The 6,338-nt window shown below is 42.3% G+C and overlaps 1 long non-coding RNA gene across 1 annotated transcript; it reads right to left on the minus strand.

Annotated features, from left to right (window-relative positions):
• Positions 1-5,673: 5,673 nt before the first annotated feature.
• LOC123430585 lies at positions 5,674-5,974 on the minus strand. The gene is made up of 3 exons (XR_006622961.1): positions 5,962-5,974; positions 5,829-5,874; positions 5,674-5,733 (listed from the first exon to the last, which is right to left on the minus strand). It is a non-coding gene; the product is annotated as an uncharacterized LOC123430585 (long non-coding RNA).
• Positions 5,975-6,338: the final 364 nt, after the last annotated feature.

The following is a 6,338-nucleotide window of genomic DNA, read 5'->3' on the forward strand; positions in this document are numbered from 1 at the left end:
CTTCAAAGCCAACAGTGACAATTTGCTTCTCAAAGTCAATATGAGCATTGACGGTATTGAGGAAGGGTCTGCCAAATATGATGGGACAAAAGCTATCTTGTGTGGTAGCAAGAACGAGGAAATTAGCAGGATACTTCGTTTTACCACACAAGACTTCAACATCCCTAACAATTCCCACATGGCAGATTGTATCTCTATTGGCAAGCTGAATAGTGACATCAATAGGTTCCATCTCAACATGTGCAATCTCGTCTTTAATTTCATCATATAAGGATTGAGGTATTGCACTAACACTAGCACCCATGCCACACAAACCATGATAACAATGATCTCCTATCTTAACAGAAACAACAGGCGTGCCAACAACAGGCCTATGTTTGTCTCTAGCATGTGCTTTAGCAATTCTAGCAGCATCTTCACAGAAGTGAATATCATGGCCATCAACATTGTCGGACAGGAGATCTTTGATAATAGCAATGCTAGGTTCAACTCTAATTTGCTCACGGGGTGTAGGTGTTCTAATGTGGCCCCTCGTATCACAGTTGAAGCATTAGAAAGATCCTTTATCCTAACAGGGAAAGGTGGTTTCTCAATGTAAGCACTGGGAACAATAGGATCATTATAGGCAATGACTTTCTCTTCAACTGGATTGGGTTTAACTACATTGACTTCTAAGGGAGGACGATATTTAAACCACTTCTCTTTAGGAAGATCAATATGAGCAGCAAATGATTCACACAATGAAGCTACTATCTCAGAGTCAAGTCCAAATTTAGCGCTAAAATCACAAAAATTATTTGTTTCGACAAAGGATTTAACGCAATCAAACTTGAAATTCATACCTGACTCCTTACCTTCATCAAGCTCCCAATCTCCAGAGTTGCGTTTAATTCTTTCCAAGAAATTCCATTTGAAGTCAATATCTCTCTTCATAAAAGAACCGGTACAAGAAGTGTCAAGCATGGTGCGATCATCATCAGAAAGTCGAGCATAGAAGTTTTGAATGATAATTTCTCTCGAGAGCTCATGGTTGGTGCATGAATATAACATTGATTTAAGCCTCCCCCAAGCTTGAGCGATGCTTTCTCTGTCACGAGGCCAAAAATTATAAATATAATTCCGATCACGATGTACTAGATGCATAGGATAAAACTTTTGATGAAATTCCAAGTTCAACCTATTGTAGTTCCATGATCCAGTATCATCACATAGCCTATACCATGTCAACGCCTTATCCCTCAAAGATAAGGGAAATACCTTCTTCTTGATCTCATCGTCGGGCAAACCTGCAAGCTTAAATAAACCACAAACTTCATCTACATAGATTAGATGCAAGTCGGGATGTGATGTTCCATCTCCTGTAAAAGGATTAGCCAGCAGTTTCTCAAGCATACCCGAAGGAAATTCATAGCAAATATTTTCAGTAGGTGCAGCAGGTTGAGGAGCAAATCTTTGTGCTTCCGTTCAAGGTGAAGATACCCCGAACAAACTCCTCAAAGGATTAGTTTCCATAGTGACAAGTGACAATAAATTTCAGCACACTATATAAATGTTTCCTTACCAAATTACACTTACCAAAGGCGCTTCACTCCCCGGAAACGGCGCCAGAAAAGAGTCTTGATGACCCAAAAGTATAGGGGATCTATCGTAGTCCTTTCAATAAGTAAGAGTGTCGAACCCAACGAGGAGCAGAAGGATCTCACAAGTGGTTTTCAGCAAGGTAATCTCTGCAAGCACTGAAATTATCGGTAACAAGTAGTTTGCGTGACAAGATGATTCGTAGCGAGTAGCAAGTAACAATGGTAACAAAGGTGCAGCAAAGTGGCCCAATCCCTTTTGTAGCAAGGGACAAGCCTGGACAAACTCTTATAGGAGGTAAAACGCTCCCGAGGACACATGGGAATTTCTGTCAAGCTAGTTTTCATCATGTTCATATGATTCGCGTTCGCTACTTTGATAGTTTGACATGTGGGTGGGCCGGCGCTTGGGTACTGCCCTTACTTGGAGAAGCATCCACTTATGATTAACCCCTCTCGCAAGCATCCGCAACTACGAAAGAATAATTAAGACAAAGTCTAACCATAGCATTAAACTAGTCGATCCAAATCAGCCCCTTACGAAGCAACGCATAAACTAGGGTTTAAGCTTCTGTCACGCTAGAAACCCATCATCTACTTACTACTTCCCAATGCCTTCCTCTAGGCACAAATAATGGTGAAGTGTTATGTAGTTGACGTTCACATAACACCACTAGAGGAGAGACAACATACAACACATCAAAATATCGAACGAATACCAAATTCACATGACTACTTATAGCATGACTTATCCCATGTTCTCAGGAACAAAAGTAACTACTCACAAAGCATAATCATATTCATGACCAGAGAGGTAATGATTAGCATCAAGGATCTGAACATATAATCTTCCACCAAGTAATCCAACTAGCATCAACTACAAAGAGTAATTAACACTACTAGCAACCTTACAAGTACCAATTGGAGTCGCGAGACGTAGATTGGTTACAAAAGATGAACTAGGGTTTGGAGATGAGATGGTGCTGATGAAGATGTTGATGGTGACGAGTCCCCTCCGATGAGAAGAGTGTTGGTGATGATGATGGCGACGATTTCCCCCTCCGGGAGGGAAGTTTGCCCGACAGGACGACCCTGCCGGAGCTCTAGATTGGTTCTGCTCAAGTTCCGCCTCGTGGCGGTGGCGAATCCTCCCGAAAGCATCCTCTTGATTTTTTCTAGAACGAAACCCTTCTTGTAGAAAAAGAGGGGGGCCAGAGGGCCAGCTGGGAGCCCACAAGCCCCCTAGGCGCGGCCAGGGGGGTAGGCCGCGCCTAGCAGGCTTGTGGCCTCCTGCTGGCGCCCGTCTGGTACTTCTTCGGCAGAGTATTTTTTATAAATTCCAAAATAAATCCTCGTTGATTTTCACGGCTTTTGGAGTTGCGCAGAATAGGTATCTCAAACTTGCTCCCTTTTCAGGCCAAAATTCCAGTTGCCGGCATTCTCCCTCTTCATGTAAACCTTGCAAAATAAGAGAGAAAAGGCATAAGTATTGTACCGTGAAGTCTAATAACAGCCCAAGAAGCGATAAATATCAACCTGAAAGCATGATGCAAAATGGACGTATCAGGGACCACCACGCCCCAAGGGGTCCACGTGGGTTTATTGGATTCACAATAAGGCATAATGGTCTCACAAAGTCATCCAAGAAAAGCCCGTGAGGGAAAAGTGGAAAATCCGAAAGAGGTGGGAAATTTAGGAAGGAGTCCTAATCCAATTGGGATTGGAGGAGGACTCCTCCCTCCTCCACTTCGGCCGAAGCCAAGGGGGCTCCCTTGAGCCTCAAGGCTATCCCCTCCCCTCCTCCTATATATACTAGAGGTTTTAGCGTTTTTGAGACACAACTATGCCACGTGCAACCCTAAACCTCTACTTCGTAGTTCTTCCCCTAGATCGGATTTCTACGGTGCTTAGGCGAAGCCCTCCAGGAATAGATCACCACCACCACCACGCCGCCATGCTGGAGAACTCATCTACCTCCCGCCCCTTTTGCTGGATCAAGAAGGTGGAGATCGTCATCGAGTTGTACGTGTGATGAACCCGGAGGTGCCGTCCGTTCAACACTTGATCGGGATGGATCATGGGATGGATCTTGAGATGGTTCATGGGAAGGATCGTGGGACGGATCGTGAAGACGTACCACTACATCAACCGCATTTATTAACGCTTCCGCTTAGCGATCTACATGGGTATGTGGATCCGATCTCCCTCTCATAGATGATCATCACTGATACGTCTCCATCGTATCTACTTTTCCAAACTCTTTTGCCCTTGTTTTGGACTCTAATTTCCATGATTTGGATGGAACTAACCCGTACTGACGCTATTTTCAGCAGAACTGCCATGGTGTTGTTTTTGTGCAGAAATGAAAGTTCTCAGAACGTCCTGAAAACTTACGGAGAATTTTTCTGGAAAATATGAAAAATACCTGCGCAAAGATCCACCTAAGGGGATGGGCCAGTGGGCCACAAGCCCTATTGTCGCGGCCCCCCTGGCCGCGGCAACCAAGCTTGTGGGGCCCACGTGGGTCCGCCGCCCCCAACTCCAGCTCTATAAATTCACTTTCGTCCCGAAAAAAAATCAGAAGAGAAGATTTCATCGCGTTTGCGATACGGAGGCGTCGCCACATCTTGTTCTTCATCTGGAGGACAGATATGGAGTCCGTTTTGGGCTCCGGAGAGGGGAAATCGTCGCCATCGTCATCATAAACCTTCTTCCCTCTCCAATTCCATGAAGCTCTTAATCGTTCGTGAGTAATCTATTCGTAGGCTCGCTGGGCGGTGATGAGTAGGATGAGATCTATCATGTAATCGAGTTAGTTTTGACGGGCATTGATCCCTGGTATCCACTATGTTCTGAGATTGATGTTGCTACTACTTTGCCTTGCTTATGCTTGTCACTAGGGCCCTAGTGCCATGATTTCAGATCTGAAATTATTATGTTGTCACCAATATATGTGTGTTTTAGATCCGATCTTGCAAGTTGTAGTTACCTACTATGTGTTATGACTCGGCAACCCCGGAGTGACAATAACCGGAACCACTCCCGGTGATGACCATAGTTTGAGGAGTTCATGTGTTCACCAAGTGCTAATGCGTTGTTCCGGTTCTTTATTAAAAGGAGAACCTTAATATCCCGTAGTATCCTTTTGGACCCCGCTGCCACGGGAAGGATGGACAATAGGTGTCATGCAAGTTCTTTTCCCTAAGCACGTATGATGACACACGGAATGCATGCCTACATCACATTGACGAACGGGAGCTAGCCACATATCTCTCCATGTTATAACTCACTACAACAAAACAGGTCACTAGGCACGCTCAATTTCATACGTAGGGACGTGTTGTTTCATCTCTAGCCAACTATAGAGCCGTTTTAGTAAAGCGTCCTTGGAGCGTATCCCCACGGACCGTCTCAATCATGTAGACACGCTTGCCAAGCGTGTCTTACATGGCATGAGACGCTTTCTAGGGACGTTGAAAATCGTGTCTACATGTAGAGACGTTATATTAGGCATGCTCGTATTACGTCTCTACACATAGACATGTTTCATTCGTCTCTTATAATCGTCTCTAAATATACATAAGCCTTTTTGTGCAAATGGAATATTTTACTTCGATTATTATTCAGTTTATTTCGAATTTGTTTCACCATTTCAAATTCATACCATCTCTACCATTAACCATCATTCGCCTCTTATACTCTTCTCTACATATATACTTAAACTTCTGTATACAAATGTAATATTTTACTTCAAATGGAATTGATTTATTTTGAATCTATTTCATCATTTCAAATTCAGTTATTGTATAATGTCATGGCTGCACATGCATAGCAACAACAGTAATGACATCCAATGCATTAATTAGCAGAAACAATGTCTCCACATAAAGTACGTGGAGTTTACAACTGAATAATACCAAACATTCATATGAAATATACGCTTGTGCAAATAAATAAGAAAATATCCTATAGAGAACAACTATGTTTCTCTACGAATCTAAAATCTATACATAATGCATAATATTGTTCATTTAAAGGTAGATTCATCAACTGCTCGCAACTCCTCCAATGCACTCCCTTTTCATATCAACAACCGGTCAACTGGTCAACTACTCCTAGCTCCTTTAATGCACTCCCTTTTCAAGTCATCATCACCCTGAAAATTAGATGAACAATGTTTACGTGAACATATGCTTATAGAAAAGTGGAAGATAATAGATTTCTTGATGAAATTATAAGAAACTATCATACCAATGCTTTGTGGTTGTGCTGGAGTGGTTGGCTTAACTACTTTTACCTAAAAATTAGAAATATTCTTGATAAATAACTTTTCACACATGTGCAGAGTTGATCATACACAATGCTTGAATGGAAACATACTTACATGTGAGCGAGGCCAGGCAATAACAGAACCAAAAGCATCCTTTACTGTTTCGAATTTTTCATATGGTCTAACTAGTCTCTCATTTGCTAGATATGTATAGCCACGAACAAGAACTGCAACGTATTGCACTCCAAGCATGTATCCTCCAACCACATATGTTTTCTCTTTACTCACTAAAGTTCCTTTGGCCACCGGCTTGTCTTTGTTTCTCGAGTTCATTGAATACAACGCAACTTCAGTTTTATCCTATTTTTCAAGAAATGAAACAGATATTATTGATGAACCTGAGAAGATTTCATTTTATGCAAATAAGAACAATTTCATAAATAATTAGACCAACTATCTATTATAAAATCATTGTCATCCGGATATCAAGC

This window comes from Hordeum vulgare, chromosome 2H (genome assembly GCF_904849725.1).
Source record: "Hordeum vulgare subsp. vulgare chromosome 2H, MorexV3_pseudomolecules_assembly, whole genome shotgun sequence".
Taxonomy (NCBI): Eukaryota; Viridiplantae; Streptophyta; class Magnoliopsida; order Poales; family Poaceae; genus Hordeum; species Hordeum vulgare.